Raw genomic sequence first — 17,058 nt, 5'->3', positions numbered from 1 at the left:
TTGCTATGTAACTCCTAGATAGATCTTGCGTGATCGTAGGATTTTTTTGAAATACTGCATTCCCCAGCAGTGGCATCCGAGCCAGGTCTGTGCATAGATGTTATATGCACGAGTAGAACACAATGAGTTGTGGGTGATAATAGTCATATTGCTTACCAGCAACGTCTTACTTTGATTCGATAGTATTGTTGGATGAAGCGGCCCGGACCGACATTACATGACCGCGTTCATGAGACTGGTTCTACCGACGTGCTTTGCACACAGGTGGCTGGCGGGTGTCTGTTTCTCCAACTTTAGTTGAATCGAGTTTGACTATGGCCGGTCCTTGTTGAAGGTTTTGAATCAAAGTGTCAAGCCGGTGACGATAGTGATCATGACGGTGCTTTGGAGATGGAGATCAAAGGCACAAGATGATGATGGCCATATCATATCACTTATATTGATTGCATGTGATGTTTATCCTTTATGCATCTTATTTTGCATAGTACGGCTGTAGCATTATAAGATGATCTCTCACTAAATTTCAAAGTACAAGTGTTCTCCCTGAGTATGCACCGTTGCTACAGTTCGTCCTGCCGAGACACCACGTGATGATCGAGTGTGATAAGCTCTACGTTCACATACAACGGGTGCAAACCAGTTTTGCACACGCAAAATACTCGGGTTAAACTTGACGAGCCCAGCATATGAAGATATGGCCTCGAAACACTGAGACCGAAAGGTCGAGCGTGAATCATACAGTAGATATAATCAACTTAGTGATGTTCAGCATTGAAAGCTACTCCATCTCACGTGATGATCGGACATGGTTTAGTTGATATGGATCACGTGATCATTTAGATGACTAGAGAGATGTCTATCTAAGTGGGAGTTCTTAAGTAATATGATTAATTGAACTTTAATTTATCATGAACTTAGTACCTGATAGTGTTTGCATATATATGTTGTAGATCAATAGCTTGCGATGTAGCTCCATGTTTATTTTTGATATGTTCCTAGAGAAAAATAAGTTGAAATATGTTAGTAGCAATGATGCAGACTATCTCCGTGATCTAAGGATTATCCTCATTACTGCATAGAAGAATTATGTCCTTGATGCACCGCTAGGTGATGGACATATTGCAGGAGCAGATGCAGACGTTATGAACGTTTGGCAAGCTCGGTATGATGACTACTTGATATTTTAGTGCGCCATACTTTATGGCTTAGAACCGGGACTTCAAAAACGTTTTGAATGACAAGAAGCATATAAGATGTTCCAAGAGCTGAAATTGGTATTTTAGACTCATGCCCGAGTCAAGAGGTATGCAACCTCTGACAAGTATTTTGCCTACAAGATGGAGGAGAATAGCTCAACCAGTGAGCATGTGCTCAGAATGTGTGACTACTACACTCGCTTGAATCAAGTGGGTGTTTATCTTCCAGATAAGATAGTGATTGACGGAGTTCTCTAGTCACTATCACCAAGTTACTGGAACTTCGTGATGAACTATAATATGCAAGGGATGACGAAAACGATTCCCGAGCTCTTCGTGATACTGAAATCCATGTAGGTAGAAATCAAGAAAAGCATCAAATGTTGATGGTTGACAAGACCACTAGTTTCAAGTAAAAGGGCAAGGGAAAGAAAGGGAATTTCAAGAAGAATGGCAAGCAAGTTGCCACTCCCATGAAGAAGCCCAAAGCTAGACCCAAGCCTGAAACTGAGTGCTTCTACTGCAAAAGAAATGGTCACCGGAAGCGGAACTGCCCAAATACTTGGCGGATAAGAAGGATGGCAAAGTGAAAGGTATATTCGATATACATGTTATTGATGTATAGTTTACTAGTGTTCATAGTAACCCCAGGGTATTTGATACCGGTTCAGTTGCTATGATTAGTAACTCATAATAGGAGTTACAAAATCAACAAAGACTAGTTGATGCCGAGGTGACGATGTGTGATGGAAATGATTCCAAGGTTGATAAGATCACCATCGCATACTCCCTCTACCTTCGGGATTAGTATTGGAACTAAATAAATGTTACTTGGTGTTTTCATTGAGCATAAATGCGATTGGATCATGTTTATTGCGACACAATTATTCATTTAAGTTAGAGATAATTGTTGTTCTGTTTACATGAATAAAACCTTCTATGGTCTTACATCCAATGTAAATGGTTTACTGAATCTCAATCATAGTGATACACATAATATTGATGCCAAAAGATGCAAAGTTAATAATGAGAGTGCAACTTATTTGTGGCACTGCCATCTAGGTCATATTGGTGTAAAGTGCATGAAGAAACTCCATGATGACGGGCTTTTGGAATCACTTGATTATGAATCACTTGATGCTTGCGAACCATGCCTCATGGACAAGATGACTAAAACTCCATTCTCCGGAACAATGGAGCGAGCCACTGACTTATTGGAAATAATACATACTGATGTATGCGGTCCGATGAGTTTTGAGGCTCGCGACGGGTATCGTTATTTTCTGACCTTAACAGATGATTTAAGCAGATATTGGTATATTTACTTAATGAAACACACGTCTGAAACATTTGAGAAGTTCAAAGAAATTTAGAGTGAAGTTAAGAATCATCGTAACAAGAAAATAAAGTTTCTACGATCTGACCGCGGAGGCAAAATATTTGAGTTACAAGTTTGGCCTTCATTTAAAACAATGTGGAATAATTTCACAACTCACGCCACCTGGAACACCACAGTGTAATGGTGTGCCCGAACGTTGTAACCATGCTTTATTAGATATGGTGCGATCTATGATGTCTCTTATCGATTTACCACTATCATTTTGGGGTTATGCATTAGAGACAGTTGCATTCATGTTAAATAGGGTACCATCTAAATCCGTTGAGACGACACCATATGAACTATGGTTTGGCAAGAAACCTAAGTTGTCGTTTCTTAAAGTTCAGGGCTGCGATGCTTATGTGAAAAAGCTTCAACCTGATAAGCTCGAACCCAAATCAGAGAAATGTGTCTTCATAGGATACCCAAAGGAGACTGTTGGGTACACCTTCTATCACAGATCCGAAGGCAAGATATTCATTGCTAAGAATGGATCCTTTCTAGAGAAGGAGTTTCTCTGGAAAGAAGTGAGTGGGAGGAAAGTAGAACTGGATAAGGTAGTTGTACCTTCTATCGAATTGGAAAGTAGTTCGTCACAGAAATCAGTTCCAGTGATTCCTACACCAATTAGTGAGGAAGCTATGGATGATAATCATGAAACTTCAGATCAAGTTACTACCGAACCTCATAGGTCAACCAGAGTACGGTCCGCACCAAAATGGTACGGTAATCCTGTTCTGGAAGTCATGTTACTAGACCATGACGAACCTACGAACTATGAGGAAGCAATGATGAGCCTAGATTCCGTGAAATGGCTTGAGGCCATGAAATCTGAGATGGGATCCATGTATGAGAACAAAGTATGGACTTTGATTGACTTGCCTGATGATCGGCGAGCCATTGAGAATACATGGATCTTCAAGAGGAAGACAGACGCTAATAGTAGTGTTACTATCTACAAAGCTCGAATTGTCGCAATTTTTTTTCGACAAGTTCAAGGTGTTGACTACGATGAGATTTTCTCACTTGTACCGATGCTTAAAGTCTGTCCGAATCATGTTAGCAATTGCCACATTTTATGAAATCTGACAAATGGATGTCCAAACTGCATTCCTTAATTTATTTATTAAAGAAGAGTTGTATATGATACAACCGGAAGGTTTTGTCAATCCTAAAGGTGCTAACAAAATGTGCAAGCTCTAGCGATCTATCTATGGACTGGTGCAAGCATCTCGAAGTTGGAATATACGCTTTGATGAGTTGATCAAAGCATATAGTTTTATATGGACTTGCGGTGACGCCTGTATTTACAAGAAAGTGAGTGGGGGCACTACAACCTTTTTGATAAGTATATGTGAATGACATATTCTTGATCAGAAATGATCTAGAATTTTCTAGAAAGCATAAAGGAGTGTTTGAAAGGAGTTTTTCAAAGAAAGACCTCGGTGAAGCTGCTTACATATTGGGCATCAAGATCTATAGAGATAGATCAAGACGCTTGGTAGGATTTTTCAATTAGTACATACCTTGATAAGATTTTGAAGTAGTTCAAAATGGAACAGTCAAAGAAGGAGTTCTTGCCTGTATTGCAAGGTGTAAAGTTGAGTAAGACTCAAAACACAACCACAACAGAAAATAAGTATGCTATGCTATGTACCGAACCTATTGTATACCTTTCCATGAATTTGTCAAGGGGGTACGATATTGATCCAGGAGTGGATCACTGGACAGTGGTCAAAATTATCCTTAGAAGGCTAAGGAGATATTTCTCGGTTATGGAGGTGATAAAGAGTTCATCGTAAAGAGTTGCATCGATGCAAGCTTTTACACCGATGACTCTGAGTCTCAATCTGGATACATATCGAAAGTGGGAGCAATTAGCTAGAGTAGCTCCGTGTAGAGCATTGTAGACATAGAAAATTTGCAAAATACATACGGCTCTGAATGTGACAGACCCATTGACTAAGCTTCTCTCACAAGCAAAACATGATCACACCTTAGTACTCTTTGGGTGTTAATCACATAGCGATGTGAACTAGATTATTGACTCTAGTAAAACCCTTTTGGTATTAGTCACCTGGCGATGTGAACTAATCACATAAAGATGTTTATTGGTATTAAATCACATGATGATGTGAACTAGATTATTGACTATAGTGCAAGTGGGAGACTGAAGGAAATATGCCCTAGAGGCAATAATAAATTTGTTATTTATATTTCCTTATATAATGATATATGTTTATTATTCATGCTAGAATTGTATTAACTGGAAACTTAGTACATGTGTGAATACATAGACAAACAGAGTGTCCCTAGTATGCCTCTACTAGACTAGCTCGTTAATCAAAGATGGTTAAGTTTCATGACCATAGACATGTGTTGTCATTTGATCAACGGGATCACATCATTAGAGAATGATGTGATGGACAAGACCCATCCGTTAGCTTAGCATAATGCTCGTTTAGTTTTATTGCTATTGCTTTCATCATGACTTATACATGTTCCTCTGACTATGATATTATGCAACTCCCGAGTACCGGAGGAACACCTTGTGTTCTATCAAACATCACAACATAACTGGGTGATTATAAAGATGCTCTACAGGTGTCTCCGATGGTGTTTATTGAGTTGGCATAGATCGAGATTAGGATTTTTCACTCTGTGTATCGGAGAGGTATCTCTAGGCCCTCTCGATAATGCTCATCACTATAAGCCTTGTAAGCAATGTGACTATTGAGTTAGTTGTGGGATGATGCATTACGAAACGAGTAAAGAGACTTGCCGGTAACGAGATTGAACTACGTATGATGATACCGATGATCGAATCTCGGGCAAGTAACATACCGATGATAAAGAGAACAACACATGTTGTTATGCGGTTTGACCGATAAAGATCTTCGTAGAATATGTAGGAGCCAATATGAGCATCCAGGTTCCGCTATTGGTTATTGACCGGAGATGTGTCTCGGTCATGTCTACATAGTTCTCGAACTCGTAGGGGTCCGCGCACTTAACGTTTGATGACGATTTGTATTATGATTTTCGTGTTTTGATGAACCGAAGTTTGTTCGGAGTCCCGGATGAGATCACGGACATGACGAGGAGTTTCGAAATGGTCGAGGCATAAAGAATGATATATTGGACAATGTTATTCGGACACCGGATGAGTTCCGAGGGGTACCGGATGACTATCAAAGTGCCGGGGGGTTATCGGAACCCCCAGGGGAACTAATGGGCTTTCATGGGCCTTAGGGGAGAGAGAGGAAGGGCCACAAGGGCAGGCCGTGCCCCCCTAGTCCAACGCCCCCTCTTTCCTTCTCCTTCTCTCCCTCCCCTTCTTTTCCCCTCTCTCCCTTTTGGTGGAATCCTACTAGGACTCCTAGTAGGACTCCCCTCTTGGGCGCGCCCTAGGTGCCGGCCGGCCCTCCCCTCCTCCCTCCTTTATATACGTGAGGAGGGTGCACCCTAGGACAAACAAGTTGATATTTTAGCCGTGTGTGGTTCCCCCGTCCACAGTTACACACCTCGGTCATATCGTCATAGTGCTTAGGCGAAGCCCTGCACTAGTAACTTCATCATCACCGTCGCCACACCGTCGTGCTCACGGAACTCTCCCTCGTCCTCCACTGGATCAAGAGATTAAGGGACGTCATCAAGTTGAACGTGTGCTGAACGCGGAGGTGCCGTACGTTTGGTACTTGGATCGGGTGGATAGCGAAGAAGTTCGACTACATCAACCGCGTTACTAAACGCTTCCGCTTTCGGCCTACGAGGGTACGTTTACACACTCTCCCCTCTTTTTGCTATGCATCTCCTAGATAGATCTGATGTCTACTACACAACCTTCTTCTTGTAGATGTTGTTGGGCCTCCAAGTGCAGAGGTTTGTAGGACAGTAGCAAATTTCCCTCAAGTGGATGACCTAAGGTTTATCAATCCGCGGGAGGCATAGGATGAAGATGGTCTCTCTCAAACAACCATGCAACCAAATAGCAAAGAGTCTCTTGTGTCCCTACACCCAATACAATGGTAAATTGTATAGGTGCACTAGTTCGGCGAAGAGATGGTGATACATGTGCAATATGGACGGTAGATATAGGTTTTTATAATCTAAAAATATAAAAACAGCAAGGTAACTAATGATAAAAGTGAGCGAAAACGATATTGCAATGCGTTGAAACAAGGCCTAGGGTTCATACTTTCACTAGTGCAAGTTCTCTCAACAATAATAACATAATTGGATCATATAACTATCCCTCAACATGCAACAAAGTGTCACTCCAAAGTCACTAATAGCGGAGAACAAACGAAGAGATTATTGTATCTTTCCGTTCAATCTATCCTAGAGTTCGTACTAGAATAACACCTTAAGACACAAATCAACCAAAACCCTAATGTCACCTAGATACTCCAATGTCACCTCAAGTATCCGTGGGTATGATTATACGATATATCACGAAATCTTAGATTCATCTATTCAACCAACACAAAGAACTTTAAAGAGTGCCCCAAAGTTTCTACCGGAGAGTCAAGATGAAAACATGTGCCAACCCCTATGCATAATTTCACAAGGTCACGGAACTCGCAATTTGATAACCAAAACATACATCAATTGGATCACGTGAATATCCCATTGTCACCATAGATAAGCACATGCAAGACATACATCAAGTGTTCTCAAATCCTTAAAGACTCAATCCGATAAGATAACTTCAAAGGGAAAACTCAATCCATTACAAGAGAGTAGAGGGAGAGAAACATCATAAGATCCAACTGTAATAGCAAAGCTCACGATACATCAAGATCATGCCGAAACAAGAACACGAGAGAGAGAGAAAGATCAAACACATAGCTACTGGTACATACCCTCAGCCCCGAGGGTGAACTACTCCCTCCTCATCATGGAGAGCGCCGAGATAATGAAGATGGCCACCGGAGAGGGATTCCCCCCTCCGACAGGGTGCTGGAACGGGTCTAGATTGGTTTTCGATGGCTACAGAGGCTTGCGGCGGCGGAACTCCCGATCTAGGTTTCTTTCTGGAAGTTTGGGTATATATAAGTGGTGTTGGAGTCGGGAACAAGTCAGGGAGGTGCCCGAGGCGGCCACGAGGTAGGGGGCGCACTCAGGGGGTAGGGCGCGCCCCCACCCTCGTGGGTGCCTCGGGAATCTTCTGGCCCATCTCTGATACTCCATGTGCTTCTTCTGGTCCAAAAATAATCTCCGTGAAATTTCAGGTCAATTGGACTCCGTTTGGTTTTCCTTTTTCTGTAAAACTCAAAAACAAGGAAGAAACAGATACTGGCACTGGCACTGGGCTCTAGATTAATAGGTTAGTCCCAAAAATCATATGAAATAGCATATAAATGCATATAAAACATCCTAGATGGATAATATAATAGCATGGACCAATAAAAAATTATAGATACGTTGGAGACATATCAAGCATCTCCAAGCTTAATTCCCGCTCGTCCTCGAGTAGGTAAATGATAAAAACAGAATTTTTGATGTGGAATGCTACCTAACATATTTGTCAATGTGATCTTCTTTATTGTGGCAAGAATATTCAGATCCGTAAGATTTAAGACAAAAGTTTAATATTTACATAAAAATAATAATACTTCAAGCATACTAACCAAGCAATTATGTCTTTTCAAAATAACATGGCCAAAGAAAGCTTATCCCTACAAAATCATATAGTTTGGCTATGCTTCATTTTCTTCACACAAAAATGCTCTCATCATGCACAACCACGATGACAAGCCAAGCAATTGTTTCATACTTTAGTAATCTCAAACTTTTTTCAACTTACACGAAATACATGAGCGTGAGCCATGGACATAACACTATGGGTGGAATAGAATATAATGATGGGGGTTGTTTGGAGAAGACAAAAAATATAAAGTCTCACATTGACGCGGCTAATCAACGGACTATGGAGATGCCCATCAATTGATGTCAATGCGAGGAGTAGGGATTTCCATGCAACAAATGCACTAGAGCTATAAATGTATGAAAGCTCAACAAAAGAAACTAAGTGGGTGTGCATCCAACTTGCTTGCTCACGAAGACCTAGGGCATTTGAGGAAGCCCATTGTTGGAATATACAAGCCAAGTTATATAATGAAAAATTCCCACTAGTATATGAAAGTGGCAATATAAGAGACTCACTATCATGAAGGTCATGGAGCTACTTTGAAGCACAAGTGTGGAAAAAAAGGATAGTAGCATTGTCCCTTTTATTTTTTTATTTGGTCTTTCCTTTTTTGGCCTTTCCCTTTTTTCTTTTCTTTTCTTTTTGGGACAATGCTCTATTAATGATGATCATCACACCTCTATTTATTTACAACTCAAAGATTACAACTCGATACTAGAACAAAGTATGACTCTATATGAATGCCTCTGGCGGTGTACCGGCATGGGCAATGAATCAAGAGTGACATGTATGAAATTATGCATGGTGGCTTTGCCACAAATACGATGTCAACTACATGATCATGCAAGGCAATATGACAATGATGAAGCATGTCATAATAAAAGGAACGGTGGAAAGTTGCTTGGCAATATATCTCGGAATGGCTATGGAAATGCCATAATAGGTAGGTATGGTGGCTGTTTTGAGGAAGATATAAGGAGGTTTATGTGTGATAGAGCGTATCATATCATGGGGGTTGGATGCACCGGCGAAGTTTGCACCAACTCTGAAGGTGAGAAAGGGCAATGCTCGGTACTGAAGAGGCTAGCAATGATGGGAAGGTGAGAGTGCGTATAATCCATGGACTCAATATTAGTCATAAAGAACTCACATACTTATTGCAAAAATCTACAAGTCATCAAAAACCAAGCATTACACGCATGCTCCTAGGGGGATAGATTGGTAGGAAAAGACCATCGCTCGTCCCCGACCGCCACTCATAAGGAGGACAATCAAAGAAACACCTCATGCTTCAAAATTGTCACACAACGTTCACCATACGTGCATGCTACGGGACTTGCAAACTCTAACAAAAGTATTTCTCAAATTCACAAATAATCAACTAGCATGACTCTAATATTACAATCTTCATATCTCAAAACAATCATCAAGCATCAAACTTCTCATAGTATTCAATGCACTCTATATGAAAGTTTTTATTATACCCATCTTGGATGCCTATCATATTAGGACTAATTTTCTAGCCAAAGCAAATTACCATACGATTCTAAAGGACTCTCAAAATAATATAAGTGAAGCATGAGAGATCAATAATTTCTATAAAATAAAACCATCACCGTGCTCTAAGAAGATATAAGTGAAGCACTAGAGCAAATGACAAACTACTCCAAAAGATATAACTTAATATCAATGAGTAGTTGAATAATTATGTAACTACGTGAAGACTCTCTAACATTTAAGAATTTCAGATCTTCGTATTTTATTCAAACAGCAAGCAAAAGAAAAGAAAATAAAATGACGCTCCAAGCAAAACACACATCATGTGGTGGATAAAAATATAGCTCCAAGTAAAGTTACCGATGAACGAAGACGAAGGAGGGGATGCCATCCGAGGCATCCCCAAGCTTAGGCTATTAGTTGTACTTGAATATTACCTTGGGGTGCCTTGGGCATCCCCAAGCTTAGGCTCTTGCCACTCCTTATTCCATAGTCCATCGAATCTTTACCCAAAACTTGAAAACTCCACTACACAAAACTTAACAGAAAACTCATAAGCTTCGTTAGTATAAGAAAGCCAATCACCACTTAGGTACTGTTGTGAACTCATTCTAAATTCATATTGGTGTAATATCTACTGTATTCCAACTTCTCTATGGTTCATACCCTCCGATACTACTCATAGATTCATCAAAATAAGCAAACAACACATAGAAGACAGAATCTGTCAAAAACATATCAGTCTGTAGAAATCTGGAGGTTCCGAATACTTCTGTAACTCCAAAAATCCTGAGAAATTAGGAAGTCCTAGGAAATTTGTTTATTGATATAATTAAGTTGGAATTGGTATTTTATCGCTCTCTGGTGAAAAATGAAAATTATTTTCGTGAGTGCATACTTTCTGTTTTTTTTAGCAAGATCAAACAACAATCACCTAAGAAGATCCTAAAGGCTTTACTTGGAACTAACACTAATTAAACATAAAAAACACAATCATAACAGAAGCTAGATGAATTATTTATTACTAAACAGGAACAAAAGGTAAAGAACAAAAATAAAATTGGGTTGCCTCCCAACAAGCGCTATCGTTTAACGCCCCTAGCTAGGCAGGATGATTTCAATGATGCTCACATAAAGGATAACAATTGAAACATAAAGAGAGAATTATGAAGAATATGACTATCACATTTAAGTCTAACCCACTTCCTATGCATAGGGATTTTGTGAGCAAACAACTTGTGGGAACAAGAATCAACTTGCATAGGAAGGTAAAACAAGCAAATCTTCAAGATTTTCAACACATAGAGAGGAAACTTGATATTATTGCAATTCCTACAAGCATATGTTCCTCCCTAATAATAATTACATGTAGGATCATAAGAAAATTCAACAATATATCTTCTATCACAAAACATAATCTTAACATGATCCACATGTATGCAAAGTTGACACTCTTCCAAAATAGTGGGATTAACATTAACTAAATTCATGACCTCTCCAAACCCACTTTCATAATTATCACAATAAGATTCAACACCCTCCAAAATAGTGGGATCATTACTTCCTAAAGTTGACACTCTTCCAAACCCACTTTCATCAATATAATCATCATAAATAGGAGGCATGCTATCATCAAAATAAATTTGCTCATCAAAACTTGGGGGACAAAAAATATCATCTTCATCAAACATAGCATCGCCAAGCTTGTGGCTTTGCATATCATTAGCATCATGGCTATTCAAAGAATTTGTACTAACAACATTACAATCATGCTCATCATCCAAAGATTTAGTGCCAAACATTTTAATACATTCTTCTTCTAACACTTTGGCACAATTACCAGAATCCTTATTTTCACGAAAGACATTAAGAAGATGAAGCATATGAGGCAACCTTAATTCCATTTTTTGTAGTTTTCTTTTATAGACTAAACTAGTGATAAAACAAGAAACCAAAAGATTTGATTGCAAGATCTAAAGATATACCTTCAAGCGCTAACCTCCCCGGCAACGGCGCCAGAAAAGATCTTGATGTCTACTACACAACCTTCTTCTTGTAGACGTTGTTAGGCCTCCAAGTGTAGAGGTTTGTAGGACAGTAAAAATTTTCCCTCAAGTGGATGACCTAAGGTTTATCAATCCATGGGAGGCGTAGGATGAAGATGGTCTCTCTCAAACAACCCTGCAACCAAGTAGCAAAGAGTCTCTTGTGTCCCCAACCCACCCAATACAATGGTAAATTGTATAGGTGCACTAGTTCGGCAAAGAGATGGTGATACAGGTGCAATATGGATGGTATATATAGATTTTTGTAATCTGAAAATATAAAAGCAGCAAGGTAACTAATGATAAAAGTGACCGAAAACGGTATTGCAATGCGTTGAAACAAGGCCTAGGGTTCATACTTTCACTAGTGCAAGTTCTCTCAACAATAATAATATAATTGGATCATATAATTATCCCTCAACATGCAACAAAGAGTCACTCCAAAGTCAATAACAGTGGAGAACAAACGAAGAGATTATTGTAGGGTACGAAACCACCTCAAAGTTATCCTTTTTGATCGACCTATTCAAGACTCCGTAGTAAAATAACATGAAGCTATTCTTTCCATTCAATCTATCTTAGAGTTCGTACTAGAATAACACCTTAAGACACAAATCAACCAAAACCCTGATGTCACCTAGATACTCCAATGTCACCTCAAGTATTCGTGGGTATGATTAAATGATATGCATCACACAATCTCAGATTCATCTATTCAACCAACACAAAGAACTTTAAAGATTGCCCCAAAGTTTCTACTGGAGAGTCAAGACGAAAACGGGTGCCAACCCCTATGCATAAGTTCACATGGTCACGGAATTTGCAAGTTGATCACCAAAGCATACATCAAGTGGATCACGTGAATATCCTATTGTCACCAAAGATAAGCACATGCAAGACATACATCATGTGTTCTCAAATCCTTAAAGACTCAATCCGATAAGATAACTTCAAAGGGAAAACTCAATCCATTACAAGAGAGTAGAGGGAGAGAAACATCATAAGATCCAACTATAATAGCAATGCTTGCGATACATCAAGATCGTGCCGAATCAAGAACACGAGAGAGAGAGAGAGAGAGATCAAACACATAGCTAATGGTACATACCCTCAGCCTCGAGGGTGAACTACTCCCTCCTCGTCATGGAGAGTACCGAGATGATGAAGATGGCCACCGGAGAGGGATTCCCCCCTCTGGCAGGGTGCTGAAAGGGGTCTAGATTGGTTTTCAGTGGCTACAGAGGATTGTGGCGGCGGAACTCCCGATCTAGGTTTCTTTCTGGAAGTTTGGGTATATATAAGAGGTGTTGGAGTCAGGAACAAGTCAGGGAGGTGCCCGAGGCGGACACGAGGTAGGGGGCGCGCCTAGGGGGTAGGGCGCACCCCCACCCTCGTGGGTGCCTCGGGACTCTTCTGGCCCATCTCTGATACTCCGTGGGCTTCTTCTGGTCCAAAAATAATCTTTGTGAAATTTCAGGTCAATTGGACTCTGTTTGGTTTTCCTTTTTTGTAAAACTCAAAAAACAAGGAAAAATAGAAACTAGCACTGGCACTGGGCTCTAGGTTAATAGGTTAGTCCCAAAAATCATATAAAATAGCATATAAATGCATATAAAACATCCTAGATGGATAATATAATAGCATGGAACAATAAAAAATTATAGATATGTTGGAGACGTATCAAGATTTTGCGTGATCGTAGTTTTTTTTTGAAATACTGCGTTCCCCAACAGCCACAAGGGTGGAGGGCGGCCCCCCAACCTTGTGAGCCCCTCGGTGACCTCCTGACCTAGATCTTCCTCCTATATATACTCATATACCCCAAAAACTTCTGGGGGAACCAAGGAACCACTTTTCCACCATCGCAACCTTCTGTACCCATGAGATCCCATCTAGGGGCCTTTTCCGGCATCCTGCCGGAGGGGGATTCGTTCACGGAGGGCTTCTACATCAACACCATTGCCTCTCCGATGAAGCGTGAGTAGTTTACCATAGACCTGCGGGTCCATAGCTAGTATCTAGATGGCCTTTTCTCTCTCTTTGATTCTCAATACAAAGATCTCCTCGATGTTCTTGGAGATATATTCGATGTAATACTCTTATGCGGTGTGTTTGCCGAGATCTGATGAATTGTGGATTTATAATCAACTTATCCATGAATATTATTTGAATCTTCTCTGAATTTTTATATGCATGATTTTATATCTTTTCAAGTCTCTTCGAACTATCGATTTGGTTTGGCCAACTAGATTAGTTTTTCTTGCAATGGGAGAAGTGCTTAGCTTTGGGTTCAATCTTGCGGTGCTCGATCCTAGTGAAAGAAGGGGAAATGACACGTATTGTATTGTTGCCATCAAGGATACAAAGATGGGGTTATCATCATATTGCTTGAGTTAATTCCTCTACATCATGTCATCCTACTTAAAGAGTTACTCTGTTCTTATGAACTCTAGATGCATGCTGGATAGCGCTCGATGTGTGGAGTAATAGTAGTAGATGTAGAATCATTTCGGTCTACTTGACACGGACGTGATGCCTATGTTCATGATCATTGCCTTAGATATCATCATAACTTTACGCTTTTCTATCGATTGCTCGACAGTAATTTGTTCACCCACCATAATAATTTCTATCTTGAGAGAAGCCTCTAGTGAAACCTATGCCCCCGGGTCTATTTTCCATCTAATAAGTTTCCGATCTACAATTGTAATTTCATATTTACTTTCTTTGCAATCTTTTACTTTCCTTCCATAAACCAAAAATATTACTTTACCATGTATCCATATCTATCAGATCTCACGTTGCAAATAACCGTGAAGGGATTGACAACCCCTTTATCCCGTTGGGTGCAAGTTCATGTTTGTTTGTGCAGGTATTCGGTGCCTTGCGTGTTGTCTCCTACTGGATTGATACCTTGGTTCTCAAAACTGAGGGAAATACTTACTCCACTTTGCTGCATCACCCTTTCCTCTTCAAGGGAAAAACCAATGCAAGCTCAAGAGGTAGCAGCGGAGTCCGATCCCCCGCCCGCGTTGGCGCCTCGCCAAGCGAGGGGGCGGCAACACCCCCCTGAAGGTGCTCAGTGAAGGAAACGGGCCTTGCCCCACCAGACGCATAACCGACGACCGTGGCGGCCTCCGCCGAGGCAACTATGGTTCCTCCAACCAAGGCCCCTCAGGGGGACCTCCTCGCCCCTATGGGAGGTGACGTCGAGGTGGGGCCTACCAGGGGTCGCGCCGACGGCGATGTGGAATGTCGGTCTCCGAGGAGGAGAAGAAAAGGAAGTGGGCCGCGCCAGACGAGTAAGTATCCCGACCTCACCTTCTAGTTGTGCACTCATAGCTAGCGTGTTCATACTGCTCATCATTGCGCTGAACAGGGGCGACAACGCGGATAAGAAGAAGAAGAAGGTGAACGCCCTTGCAAGTGTGCCCTTTGACCTGAAGGTGGTTTCGATGCTCGGCCGCGGCTTTGGTGGGCGTGGGGGCATGCATCGTCGGTCCGGCGCCATCCTCGGGCGCACGGGCGAGCTCCCGGACATGCGCGCGCCCCATCTTCTCATGGAACCTCGCCTGCACCGCCGGGAGGGCTGGCCGACAAGGATGTGACGGCTAATTATGTGACGCCCCCAATCATGGCCGCGATAGCTCCGGCCATGGACCAGGGGGTGACGCCTCACCCCCCGCCGACCGAGCTCGACTCCATGCGCGCCACGGTGCAGCCTCAAGTAGTCCCGACTCCCGAGACTCAGCTGGCCGGGGCGACAGTCGCCCTTGCCGGCCATGGAAGTCAAGCGCGAAGAAGGACCCGGCGCTCCCAGCGCCTCAAGTCGATCATGCTAAGACATCATCGGTGGCGGTCCTGACTGGTGCGTCGGTGCCTCATCGGTTACCCTGCGGACGGGTCTCGCGAGGCTGATCGCGCCAGGCACCATCACGAGGCTGGTCACGCCAGCCCTGGCGGGGGTTGCGGTTGTCCAGCGGCCTCCTCCATGACCAAAGTCGCGGTTGTTGCACTCGGGGCGGCGCCCCAGGCGCTCGTCCCGGATCGCCCTGAGCTCCTGGCAGTCATCGTGTTGTGGGCGTGCATGTTGTGGAAGACGCAGAATGGGCGAACATCCTTGGAGGGTTCGTCACGGTCACAGCCGCGCATCAGCTCAGGCTCTGCTACCAACGCAGTGGGTGAAGGAAATATGCCCTAGAGGCAATAATAAAGTTGTTATTTTATATTTCCTTATTCATGATAAAGGTTTATTATTCATGCTATAATTGTATTGATCGGGAACCTAAATACATGTGTGAATACATAAACAAATATCGTGTCCCTAGTAAGCCTCTACTAGACTAGCTCGTTGATAAAAGATGGTTAAGGTTTCCTAACCATAGACATGTGATGTCATTTGATAACGGGATCACATCATTGGGAGAATGATGTCATGGAAAAGACCCGTCCGTTAGCTTAGCATAATGATCGTTCAGTTTATTGCTATTGCTTTCTTCATGTCAAATAGCATAATGTGATGTCATTTATATATGTGAAGTCATATTTTGGTTCCGAAAAAGCGCAGTTTTTTCGGTATTGTACCGGGAAGCTTCTAGAAGGTTTTGAAGGATTCCGGAGGGGTTTGAAAGTCCACAAGTGGGTCCACCATGACCCAAGGGCTAGCATGGGCTGCGGGGAGGTGCCCTGGCCTTATTGGGCTAGTTGCACCAAGTCCTCAAAAGCCCATGTGGCTAGGGAAGGCCAAAAAAGGAAGGATTACCCTAGTAGGAATAGGATTGGACTTGGAGTCCAAGTCCTCTCCCCCTTAGCTGCTCCCTAGGGCTTGGAGGGGTTGTTTCCCATGCCCCTCCACCTATATATAGAGGGGAGGGGCGCCCCAAGAGGACACACCAAGCCCTTGGCGTCCCTCTCTCTCCCGTTACTCCGCAGTTCCACTGCCTCGTCCCGGCGATGCTTAGCGAAGCGCTATCGGTACTCCACCACCACCATCACCACCACACTGTCTTGATTGTTGTGATACCATCTACTTCTCCCGTCTCGCTTGCTATATCAATAAGGAGGAGATATCATCGAGCCGCACGTGTGCTAAACTCGGAGGTGTTGTCCGTTCGGCACTAGATCGGTTGGATCGTGATCAGATCGTGAAGAGTACGAATACATCAACCGCGTTGTTAAACGCATCTGCTTATGGTCTATGAGGGTACGTGGACACACTCTCCCCTCTCGTTGCTATGCATCTCCATGGATAGATCTTGCGTGTGCGTAGAATTTTTTTTGTTTTCTATG

This window comes from Triticum urartu, chromosome 1A (assembly GCF_056163025.1).
Source record: "Triticum urartu cultivar PI428250 chromosome 1A, HENAU_Tu73, whole genome shotgun sequence".
In the NCBI taxonomy this organism is placed as follows: Eukaryota; Viridiplantae; Streptophyta; class Magnoliopsida; order Poales; family Poaceae; genus Triticum; species Triticum urartu.
The sequence above is the reverse complement of the archived record's forward strand: the minus strand, read 5'-3'. Positions refer to the sequence as shown.